Source organism: Pogonomyrmex barbatus, unplaced genomic scaffold (genome assembly GCF_055798465.1).
Source record: "Pogonomyrmex barbatus isolate J1 unplaced genomic scaffold, ASM5579846v1 scaffold1, whole genome shotgun sequence".
In the NCBI taxonomy this organism is placed as follows: Eukaryota; Metazoa; Arthropoda; class Insecta; order Hymenoptera; family Formicidae; genus Pogonomyrmex; species Pogonomyrmex barbatus.
In genome coordinates, this window is record NW_028297098.1 from 24,184,085 (window position 1) to 24,197,399 (window position 13,315).

General features: G+C 41.8%; 1 long non-coding RNA gene across 1 annotated transcript; it reads right to left on the minus strand.

Moving 5' to 3' along the window:
• Window positions 1-683: 683 nt before the first annotated feature.
• On the minus strand, window positions 684-9,488 carry LOC148938290 (uncharacterized). Its single transcript, XR_016138072.1, has 3 exons — window positions 6,414-9,488; window positions 4,769-5,277; window positions 684-4,671 (listed from the first exon to the last, which is right to left on the minus strand). It is a non-coding gene; the product is annotated as an uncharacterized LOC148938290 (long non-coding RNA).
• Between the last annotated feature and the right edge of the window lie 3,827 nt (window positions 9,489-13,315).

Below are 13,315 nucleotides of genomic sequence, written 5' to 3' on the forward strand. Positions count from 1 at the left end.
ATTGCACGCGATTGGAATGCGAACTGAAAAAAGATTTTCTCACAGCCTGACGAAGTCAAGGATCGAAACACAGGCGCGCCTTCCACGTGAATTCAATTTCCGAGCTCGTAAACAGGCGCGAGAGGACTTCGCGCCGCGGAGATAAACGCGGAGATTACTTTTCGCACGATCGTAGCGTGTTGAGAATCGAGATTGAGATTCGCACTCGTTGAAATCCGCGAAAGTGCCGAATAATTCGTTCCCCGAGACGGTTCGCCCGCCCAAAGTCGATTCAATCGCGAGGAGCGATCGCTTGAAAGTTCGGACGCGGGTACGATCGAATTTTCCTTCTTTTCTTCTTTTCTCGCTGGAGATTGCGCGCTCGTTACGCGCCTCGCTGGGATCCTGACGTTAATTGTCCGTTAAGCGGGTCGGAGCGCGTGTCGTTGTTCCACAGGAGGCCCGCATGGAGGTTGACGAGCATCCCCGGATCGAGAGGCGGGCGTCGAGAGACAAACGAACGTGCAGAGGTGGTGGGCAGGGGGGCGAAACGGGGGAGAGATGGTTCCAAAGAAATTTTAATCAAGCCGCTTTGCGTGTGGGGGTGGATGCGTCGCGTGTTGCGTGTATGAGCGCGCGCGCGCGCGCGCGCCTCCAGTTCCGTGGTAAATTACACATACAGGTTCCATTACCGGACCTCGTTACTTCGGAATCGAAAGCCTCGGCGTCTCTCCCGGCCACCGCGACGCTTCCCGAGCCACGAGGAATCGATATCCTTCCGATAGCGCGGACTATCGGGCGCCGTGTTGAGCGAACGCTCGGACGCGAGTGTGAAAGTTACGTCGAGAATGGGAACGTCGTTTTTCAAAACCACGCGAGGATTGACGGATAGTGGACTGACACGAGAGAGAAAAAAACTTGTTAAGCGTCGATTACGCGTTCCGCTCCCCAATGAACCCGACCTGAAAATTATTTAACAGATTTAATAGGTGCGGTATACGAAATAAAACGTTGGTCCCGGGAAAAGTCGGAGTTGTTCTCGGAAAAGAAAGGCGTATCGGCCGTAACGGGAGAAAACGAAGGCGGAGACAGCTCCCTACATCCTTTACAATCCTTTAACGATGACACATTACTTCCGAGCCTTCCCAATGGTCGCAATTCCGGCTACGTTACTGTCACTTAGCGAGCGGAGTCGCGAATCTGTCTCGAAGGAGACCGGCAGGTAATCTTCTCTCGAGATTCGCCCCGAAAAGCGAAGTCTTGCACGACATGGAAGCCTCAGCACACATTTGCATCCTTTTTTACGTTTGGATAATTTAAAGAGGATAATGATATTATTAGAGAAAATGTAATCCATTTATTTGTATAAGAATCTTTTTGTTATAGAATAATAAAGCTACTTGTGTATAATAATCATGAGAAAGAATCATGAGTAGAATGCTGTGGATGTTTTTCTCGAAACATCCGCAGCATTCTACTTTTTGTGTTGCATTCGTCTTATTTTGAAATCTTACAGAAATTGGCATAAGATATTTAAATATAAATCTTTTCTCTCTGCTTTATATATGTATATATATACATTTTTTTTTAATTTTCGTCATTTAATACCTGTATGATTCGACTTTGTTACAAATAAGACACGATTAAACTAAATTGAAATTAAATTACGTAAATTAATTTGCGAGAGAAGTCATTTCGAGACTTCTCATTGACTCGCGATTCTCGAAGAAGAACCTTTCAACTCCCCGGATTCACGTTTAAGGAAAGCTCTCTTCGCATTTTTGAATTCACAACGCAATCCCGAAGTTTGTGCATATATTGTTTTTTTCGCATCCTGTGAGAGTCCTTCGAAAAGAATGTTCGCTTACTTCGCGCACGGCCATTGCAAATTGCAAGGGATAGCCAAGGTGAGAGCATACCTGCAACGTCTCGAAGCCATTTACGAAGTTTTTCTGAGGATAACCGCGCGGCTAGCGGGGGTAGTGGGATGGATAAGAACGACCAGAGAGAAGATAAGGGTGTGGGTGAAGATACGGGAGTCCTTAGTGGTGTCGCCGTCGTTCTCGTTGTCGTTGCCGTCGTCCCTCTCTCTTTCCGCTCCGTTCCCTCCCCGGTGCAGGCAAGTGCGACCGATGAGACGTCCGGAGGACCGGCGAACGGTTAGTTAAGGAACACGAGAAAGCACTTCTGGATCACTCTCAGCGCTCGCGTCCCTCCTCCGCGAGCAACGTCTCGGATACGGAGATACGATCGACTCCTCTCTCCCCATAGATATCATCTCGTGCATATAATACGTCAATTTCACACCCTCGTCGCGCGAGGCGTCGCCCTGACACGCGCGTGGCAAAAGATCTGTCCGTCTTATTATACTTTAACACCGCGTGTATATCCGCAAGCGCTTCCATTTTCCGGCAAGAAGTTATCTCATCTTTCTCGCGCAAGAGACGAGTCATCCGGGTAAATAACTTTATTCTTTTCGCTCGCTTTTATTTTCGAATCTCGGACTGGTGGATTTTTTTGGGGAGCTTCCGAGACACGTTATCCCAGACAACAAATCCCCGTTATTTCAGACAACAAATCGGCATTACGTCGAAATTAGATATCGCTAAAAATTTACGATGCAATCTTTGAGATTTTATATTTGCTGACAACCACCGCGGCCATGGAGTTACGAGTATACTGTCGAGTACACGGGAGATAAATCGCGAAGAGTGTTGAGCTCTCTCTCTTTCATTCTTTCTCTCTCTCTCTCTCTCTCTCTCTCTCTCTCTCTCTCTCTCTCTCTCTCTCTCTCACCGAAGAAGGATTCTCCGAAGAGATTCTACGGCGAAGAGAATCCACCTTCGTCTCATTCTTTCTCGTTCTGCCGGCGGGTTTTTCTGCCGGCGGCCTGCGCCTTTTTCACGCGAAACCGAACTCAGAAGCGATGCATCATAATCAGGCGGTCAACTTACTTAGTCTGGAGTGCTGCGCGCTTAAGTTAATTAGCTAATTACTAATTTTAATCGGATGACGTATGCGCATCTCGGGGGATACAAGCAAACCCTCTTAGCTGGGGATAGCTCACCTCCCCCTGCCTCCTCGTGCACTCTCACACAAACACACATCCACATATACACGTTTCCTCTCTCTTTCTCTCTCTCTCTCTCTTCTTCTCCTTCTCCTTTCGACTTCGCTATCCCCTGTCGTATACGTCCGACGGGCAATTCCATGGTCTAAGTAATTTAACTAAAACTTCTCGGACATTTTTCCAGCATTTTCGAGCGTCGAGACTCTTTCTTTTTCCCTTCATTCCTTCCTTCTCTTATTTTCATGCCAATGTGTATGAGCGTTTGTTTGCGCAATTTCTCAAACCTCGTTGACCGGATGTACGCGACCAAATGAGCGCAGCTCACATATGAGAGGCACTGAACATAGAAAAGTAAAAACAGTTATGTTTCATTTAAAATTCGCAGTAATTTCGCCGCGCTTAGTGACGAAAGAACGGAATTCTCGAAACAAAAAAATGTGTCAAAATAAGACGAAAGATTTCAAAAAGATTTTGACGTTAGAATTTTTGTAATTTCTATATCGCTAGGCGATATAGAATTATTGTCCATATGTTACGAATATTCCCGTTGGATTCCATTTATGTCCAGCATCCTATGCAAATTTATCAAAGCGCATAAGCATCGCATGAAAATGTCACGTCCACTGAGACAACCGACATGAATTCTGCCGTACGGTATAGCGGCTTTACGCTAAGCGTTTCATTGGAAAATTGCCCATAAATATTATATATATTATATCACATGCTTATATATTTTTCTGTAACTACATGTGAGAGGCGGCCGTTTAATATGCATCAGCACCGTGCGCAAACTAGCGTGTCCAACGGAATTCGTTATTAATACCAATGTAACTTTAACGCGCAGCACTGCGTAAGGATCTTACTTTCCCATAGCTGCACAGCAGGGCGCGATAGCAGCCTTTCCGAGAACGAAAAGAAAAAAAGAACGGAAAGAGACAGAGAGATAAAGAGAGAGAGAGAGAGAAAGAGAGAGCTCTGGTCGCACCGACGAGCGGTCGAGAGCGAGGAGATAGTAAAATCTAGACTCGTCCGTCGTTAACGAGACACGGATACGATTACAAGGGGATAACGACCGCCCTTGGAAAAACATCGAGGAAGGGGAGGGAGCAGACCGTGCTGGACATCGCGCGGCGCGCGGTCTTTTATCACCGACCGCGCCGATAATGTGGCGTTGTTAACGCAGCCGAATCCAATATCTGGCCGGCAAATTGGCAGCGAGGACGGAGAAAAGGGCGATGGGGGACGCGGGAGGGAAAACGGAAAAGCCATCCGCAAACAGTTGTTATTAATAATATGCAATATGCCGGGGTCCCCCGTCGTATCTGCGGCGCGCGCGTAAGCTTCGCGATATCCGGCCGCCACTTACGGCGCGCGCATAGGAAGAGAAACACCGCCCGGCCGCGCTTCGCTAATGAGGTAGGAATTAATTAATCGGGGCCTGCGCGAGCGAACGGGGATGAAGGCAGAGAGGAGAGACCGCGCGGAGAGGATGATCCGGGATAGTCCCGGAGCGGGGGATGATGCCACTGACGTACGGATTTCATTGAGGATTCGCCGTGCTCTTTCTTGTGGATCCTCGATGGAGCCTCGACGGCTTCGCTTCAACATGCGTGTGTGCAATCCTAGAAATACAGATAAATATATCTTGAATCTGGCTAACTTCATTTTTCGTAAGTATAATTTAATTTTCATTGTACACAGGAAATTATCTCATCTTACCGTTCTATGTTAGTTCATAATTTTATTTATCTTTTTTTTTTTTTCGTTTTTTATTTTTCGGAGATCATCCGTTTGTCATTCTGAGAGGTATCTAGATAAGAGAAGTGCAGGGCACGCAACACGCGTGACTTTTTCCTGAGGATCCTATGACGAACACTTGATAAGTTTTGTCCCTTAATGTGTGAGTTCCATGATAGCGTCGTCTGTTCTCTAATTAAATATCTTGACAATTAGTAGCGGCAGATAACTGCGTGCACGCATTCTCCGGCGTGTTACACATCGCGTAGGCAGCTTCTATCCGTTCCGTTAACGAGGCAGATTATTCGCGCCGGTTGACAAGAAAACTAACGAGGGTGTGCATAGGAAATGGTTTGTCGTTTGCATGCCGATAGCACAACGGCGTCCTCTACTCGAAAGATAAGTGCATCTGTCAACGGAGTCAGCCGGCATGTTTTTTTTTCAGCTTCGATGAAGACGCTCGGACGGTCTATAATTTATATCTCGTTAACCTGTGGAAAGAAAAAGAAATGGAGGAGTATGTCGTATATATAGATACATATCTATAACTATAATTGTGTACATAATATAGTTCAGCTTTTATAAAGATTTAAAGAATATTGTATAAATCCAGATAACTTAAAGTCCAAAATCGACAACAAAAATATCTTTATCGTTAACTATCTTATATCCCGATTTGGGGGATCTTTATATTGTCTGAGAAAATTTAAAAAATTTCAAGAGATATATAAAATTGATCTACGATGGTGAAAAAGAAAAGGAATGAGAGAAATAATATTTATAAATTTAAAAAATAATATATAATATATAATAATATATAATAAAAATAGAAAATTGCATGATTATCTCCGCCATGAGAAAAATTTTAAATAATATTTTAATTAATATTTTAATTATACGATTTTATGCTATTATAAATGCAACATTATGCCATTATAAATCGTTTATTCCATTTGAATTCGTATAATCTCGCACCAATTGAAATTTAAACAAAAATATTTTTTATATTTTATTTGCACATCAATTACTTTTTACGCGTCTATTAGAGAAAAAGACATTGAGCGAGTGTTAAAAATATTTGATATTCATCGCAAGTTATGACCGTTTGCAAATTTTCCGCATGTCACGTTCATATTTGCCATAATTTGTACCGCGACGATTTCCGCAAATGGATCTCGTGATCTTTCTGAGAAATGAAGAATACACGGTCGATTCCCAAAAATTTTTATCGCGTGATCAAATGTCGATCTCAAATGTTAGACATCGTGTCCATAGTTTTCTCGAGCTCGGAGGTGCAGAATTTTTAAAAAGGAATTTATGGTCATCTAACTATTAGTAGAGTAAATTACAATACCCTAGCTGGTGAATAAAATTAATTATTTATTTGTTATTTAACGCCTTTAGAAGACTATCGACACGTATATACGTGTATTTAATATTACTGATTAAAAAAAAAAAAATAAACGGTACGATAAATTCATTACTCATCAGTATTTTCCTTCTTTTCCGTGCTCTACTTTTTAATTTAATTATTATAGATTCCGATTAACGGATTTAAATAAAATAGAATTAAATAAAAAATAAAAAAAATAAAAATCAGAGAGATGTGGTCTGTAGAAATACTCACTGAAAGTAATATTTTATAATGTTGTTTTACTGCTTTTTCTGTGATTAGTGATTTTTCTAGATTAAAAATGTTATAATTAATTTGTCAGTCTTAATTAGCAATAAAATAGTTAAAAAGAAATAAATTTTGATTTATATTTCATCTATTGGTGGTGTTAGTTTTAAAAGACGTCACTTCTTGGCCATAGAAAAGTATTGATCTTCTATTTGAGATTCTTTTTGAGTATCTTGCCCCAATAAACTCTGTGATGGAAATTTAATATATAATGAGAAAAACAGCACGATACACGAATAACTATATTGAAAAATAATTAAATAATCGAAACATTTAATTAAATAATGAAATGTTGAAATATTTATTTATATAATTTATTCTATATAGTCACGTTTTAGCCAAAATGGAAATAATTAAATAACTCGCAGTAATTAATATACGTAAAATGAATAAAATAATGATAAAATAATAATAATGATGTATTAATTTTTCCTACAGCCGAGGGCGTACTTATCTAGGATATAACGACTCGTGAATTCATTTATCATGTTTGTATAATACACAATTTTGATATTCATTGTCGTTTTATTTGCCACTATTTATCACGCAATTATTAAACATTGCGCTCATCTTCGTTCCATATTTCTGCAAATAAATAACAAGATATAAAATTACCTTCTCTCCGTATCGACGACAAAAGATAATTGAAATATACGATAATAATGAGAACGATCGCGATTATTTTCTATGCTAACTGTTTATTCGGACATTACCTTCTCGCCATGTCGATTAAAAGTATGAAATCACTGTCATTATCATTGTAATTAAAAATCATTTGCCTATTTGAGTTTCTCGAAAGTGAACCTAACAGTTTCGTTATAAATTTTTGAAATCTAGTAGTACCAGGTCATATAATTAATTAAAAACTTTATCGATTTTCGTTATGTTTTATTTATTTAATTTTTTTGAAACGCTCATTTAACATTGAGCTCTAAAACGTGTGCCTAACTGAAAATCTGCTAATTGATTATGAATTAAATGATAACCGATACTTTTTTCATTTTTCCTAGAAATGTATTATTAATAAATGTGAGAAAACGACTACTGTCCTAGAATTACATTAAACATCATGTGTCACGCTGAGTGGCATGTAGACGAGATGTAATTTGTTACGATCGCACAATAGGTCACTCTGAGGGGATTTTAACGAATTCGGTCTGATCAAGAAACGTTGAAGCTCGACACCCGTTAGCGTTATACACAGAAATAAAAACCGTGACCGGCAGAGACGTCGACAGAGACAGAGGCAAAGAGAGAAAGAGGGAGAGAGCGCGAGAGCGCGAGAGAGAAAGAGAAGAGAGGGCTTTCTCGCGCGAGTGGCGCTTTCTTCGGGTTGGCAATCCTTCACAGTTAACGCCCCTAATCGTATTCATTAAAGTGCTCTCAATGCTTTTACACGGCTCTCAAGCTTCCGCCACCACTTTCTCGCTCCCGCTTCTCGCAAACGCTTCTTCCTCGCCCCCCCTCCCCCTCCCCTTCGCGTCGTGGTCCTTCCGCCTTAACGCCTCCGCTTTCAACGCCCAAGATTTCGAGCAGATTCCCTCTCGCACTCAGTTCTCTTCCTCTTTCTCTCTTACCTTTTCCGTAAGTTAAATAAAATCTATCTCTCTTCATCTCATTTTTCTCTCCCATCCATTGATCCCTCTTCGTTGTCGACTTGTTCTCCATCTCGTTCTCCTTCTCTTTCTCTCGTTCCCCCCCCCTCTCTCTCTCTCTCTCTCTCTCTCTCTCTCGCTCGCTCTTCAGGCCCGGTCATCGAGAGAGCTTTTAAGTTAGCAACAATGCGCGGATTTATAAACCAGCGGCACCGGGCATTGTTATCGGCGAGTGATTGGAAGCCGTCGTTTCGACACCGGTCGAATACCAACCATCGGTTGCCCGGGCCATTGTTGACCCCTTTATCTTGGAAATTCGTGGGTGCTACGGTCTCTCTACCTTCTGCATGCCCGCTCGCCCGCCTGGCTACATACGTCCATCCGTCCGTCCGTCCGTCCGTCCGTCCAGGGACTCGCTAAATCACTCGGGTTTTATTGATGGACCGCGGGGCAGAAAGGCGCGCGCTCCCGAGCGGACCGGCGCTCCGGTATCACGGCTCCTGATAAACGGCCCATTGTAGACCGTCTTTTCTTCATGGTTCCTTAGTGTGTCGTGCGCGCGGTAGTTTCAACCGTTTCCCATTCGAGTGCCGGATGCATGTCGAATCGGATTTACTCGTTTCTCCAGCCGCCAAATGACGTGATCGCGCCGATGCATGTCGAATGTATAGATGCAGCGTAGATGCAGCGGCAATGCTCGAGTGAAAATTGTATTTCGTATATAATGTTTTATATGAACGAACAGAATTGCATTTAATTAAGAAAAGATTGACGTAGAAAAAGAACGGTTTGACTGAAATATCTAAAAATTTTTTCTGCCAGATACAGATCTAAAAATAATTTTATTTGACGTTAAAATAAGTATGCAGGACTCTCAAGAATGATGATAATGAACAAATTTTTTTATATTCTAGTAACTAATTTAAATTTATCTTACAAAATTATTTTCAGATTTATCCTCTAGCTAAATTTTTAGATACACTTCAAAAACACAGTATTTATATTCTTAGAATACAAAAATTGAGGTTATTGGGGTTAATATATTTTAAACGCAAGAATGCTCCTTCGAAATTATTCAAAATAAATCTGTATCGATCAATATGAAATAATTGTAAATTAATAGCTAGAAGCTTTAATAGATTTTTTTATGGATAGTTTTATTTTTTTTTTTTATGATACTAGTAATAATCTTTTTTAAATATAGATAGAGAATCTCGGAAATTCTGAACGCGCGCGCGGGTAGGTAGCTTCGAATAACAGTGTTTTTCAGGTTCGTTTCAAGCGAAGAATTGTCACAAAGCTATACCGGTTGTATGGAGCATCTATATTTCTCGTCGATGGTAGAGCCTTTGTTCGAGGAACGCGATTTCCACGGTCGAGAATGATTAAAAAAAAAGCTCCGTGATCAACACCATTCGAGACCATTACTTACCCCTTTTTCTTTCTCGCGGTTAAAGCTGGATCAGATTTCGCCCTGACGAAGGAAGCGTGACCACTGTCCGGAATACTATATATGCAGATGGGATTTCGAGTCCGCATTTAACCGCCTTACATCGGCGTATAAACGTGCGCTGCGTCGCGTTTCTCACCCCACAATGTCTGGGTGTTTCACGTTTTCTGCGCCGCCGGTGTAGCTTTAATGCGGAGCACGTGGATGTGCGCCGATCTCGCCGAATTATACGCGTCGGTGACACTCGTCGGTACAATGGGGTACCGGGGTGAATCGCGCGTTTCTATCCCCCCACGGCTCGCAAGCTGACTTTCCCATGATGTGCCCGTAATCAGATCATCTCTATCCTACACACCCTACCAATACCATACACCGCGCTGTGCCATACCATTCCCTATACCCGTCCCATCCTGTCCCACCCTGCCTACCCTACCACATTATGCCACACCGTCCGCCACATCGTCGGTCTCGCTTCTATCGGCTATGTCACACACGTCCGCACACGCGTACAATCTGCTCCGTAATCCCTGCGAATTTTCTAACTAACTGGTTTTTTATGCGTCACTCAGCCGAATAATCAATCTAACGATTAGTCTTTGTTACTGGGGTAACGACGAATATATAATGACAGGATACATTGTATTACCGTGCGCTTTGTATCGCGTGTGTATCCGCGTTGCTTTTTTTACACGGTGACTTTTTTCCCGACTCCTCTAAATCAGAACGTGAACGAGAATTCGGAAACATAATTGCGGTAATAAACACCGATCTTAATCTAAAATTTTTTTAATTTAAAAGTTTGCAATGCTCTTTTTAAAATTGATTTTCGTAAAAAACCCATAACATTTTAATTTTTCATTTTAACATACATATACATACATGTATATGATGACTGCAAGAAACTATTCGTATTCATCTAATGCGATGTTATAATTCACGAGTAACATCGCGGAACCGATGTTTTTTTCTCGCCTCTAAAAATACCGATCGTGAAACGACAATCCCCTGCTGTGGTTTGCGGCGTCGCGTGGATTCTTGCGCGCGCTAAAATGTACGTACGAGATACATTGTGCCCCGCACAAAGAATTATCGATTTTCAAGAGCGACCGGCACGTGTCCCAAATACCAGGACACGTGCCGGACCGTTTCGGTTCGGAGAAACCACGAGATGCGTGATGCAAGAGAGAAAGAGAGAGAGAGAGAGAGAGAGAGAGAGAGAGAGAGAGAGAGAGACGAAGGAAGAGAGGCATCGCCGTTACATTCGTCGATTCGGTTTCTTTTGCGTTTGCATCGTGCGTGTACGCACGTTACGCGTATATAAACGCGCCTGTGTGTATCGATCCCGTACGCGCGATTTCGAGGTTGCCCTTCTCGCAGTCTGCCGTTGGAGGCAATCTTCCATCGATCTAATCCGTAATTACTGCTGCTGAAAGAGCGACCCGGGAGTCACGGACACCTCGATAACGGAGAAAAGTACCCCAGTCATTTTTCAGACAGCTAGACCCTCACCCTGCGATCAACTACAGTCGTATATTCTCTTCGCCAAAGAGATGACATCTTTCATATAAATGCTATTAATACTATTGATTACGTGGGATTATTCCTCTTAATGTTATAACACGATAACGTTATTGTACGTGACTACTTGTTGTACGATATTATTAAATTATTAATTTCTTTTTAAATAATTGCTATTAATAAGTAATTATACGTACACATATATTTTTTTCATTACATTTATCAAATATAGGATTTTATTTTAATCTAATGCTCTCTTTTCCCATAATTTTTAATGATATTTATGATTCAGATCAAGTGTAATATAAAGAGAGATATTTAATTTGTCAATCGGAATTTGAATATTGAAGATGTGCATACATTATATTATTAAAGTAGTTATGAAAGTGGAATAATCTTATAAAAGGATAAAATTATTTATACAATTTATCTATAATGTATTGTCAACATTTCACATTTATTTCTCTATATTTTAAGCCGGCATTGTGTTCAAATATCTATATGCATGAAATGTTTATATATGTACATATATGAAAGATATTAGCTCTACTTATGCTGTCACTCTTAAAAGCACTTCATAGGCTGTTTTAATTCACACCTACGTCTTCTAATTTACACAATTCTCACCGTAATACCGTCACAACGGCTATAACGGTTTCGTGTGCAGATACGCTCACACGCTTCTTTGCGCGCTAATCTGTCCCCAATCGCGTACCGGACTTTGTCACGGCGGTACCTTTTTCCCTGGCGATTCAATGCGAACCACCCAGTGAAGAATCTGCACCCCTCACGACGTCCCTCTCGCAACACGACGGTAAACAAGCGGCCGGGTTTTTCTTTGCACAATATGTTGCAGGACCATTACTTAGTCGTGGCAACCTCCGTTCTCGCGGGGAGAGTGGCTCTTACCTAAATAACCACTCAGTCACTCGCAGACTTCTCTTAACCGGAGAGGACGATGGAGAAGGAGAGGAAACGGATAGAGCGAGTAAGTAAGACAGAAACAGGATTAGAGAGAGAGAGAGAGAGAGAGAGAGAGAGAGAGAGAGAGAGAGAGAGAGAGAGAGGAGGAAGAGGACGTTCGGGGAACGGGAGAGGATAAAGGATGTCAGACGAGGGGCAGGCGAGCAGCCCGACCGGGCAGGGGTGGCCCCGATACTATTACGTGATGTAAGAGTAACCGAGCATCCAGAAACCACCCCGTCAGATTAACGAGGCCATTCTCCGATTGATTTCTCGAGGAGCGCGCTTCGACCGTTAACTTCTATATCGCGTTCCCGCGAAGGTGGAACGACTGCTTTTTGCGCGATCCGATATACAGGACGATATTGAACTCCGGCCGATGGACTTTCAGCCATTAGACGAATTATTTCATCAATTTCTTCAAGTCGATTTCTCTCTTTTCTTGGACAAAAATATTATCTCTACTATGAGTATTACCATTGATAATATTTATTATATGCTTTACCAGAAATTCTTCCTCTTTTTCCTTCTGTAATTAAATGAATACACAAAATATACGGAAAATTGAGGAATGAAAAAGTAACAATTATGAATAATATACTTACAGAGAACTTATATTTACTTATATTTAAGATTGTACGTATTAAAACTTAAATGTAAAGTATAAAGGTCTTTTAATCACAAATGAATCGGCATTTATATAGATACAAAATTATTATCCCTTGATTGACAATAGAATCAAGCGTGACAGAAATATCTTAAATTTTAATATTAAAATACTAAATGTTAGGATATAAGGAACGCGACATTTTGCAAAAATTTAAGACATCTGCAAATATCGCTGATGCGATGCATCATGGGTCAAGTATAAATCGCGTAAACCCGAGATCCTTCTCTCTCTCTCTCTCTCTCTCTCTCTCTCTCTCTCTCTCTCTCTCTCTCTATCTTCCTTCCTCAATCTGCTGATTTCGCGCGTTGCAGCAGGCGAAATGCATCGAGTGGCGTTATTCGCGTAACAGAGAAGCGGAACTCGAGATACAGGAGGGGGAGGGGGAGGGGAGGGAGAGCGAAAGGAGGTGAGACGAGACGAGACGAGACGAGACGAGACGAGACGAGACGAGACACGTAATGGCGTGTCGGAGTTAACCGGTTGATAACCATCGGCTATAATTAACTCGGGCGAACCGGTGAACGAGCACCCGAATCCGATAACTGTACCGAGCCACAAACTATGAGTTTACAATACATGTGCGATACGTTTGTGTGTGTGTCGGTAAGAGAGGGGAGGGAGGGAGGGAGGGGAAAGGAGGTTTCTTGCCCTT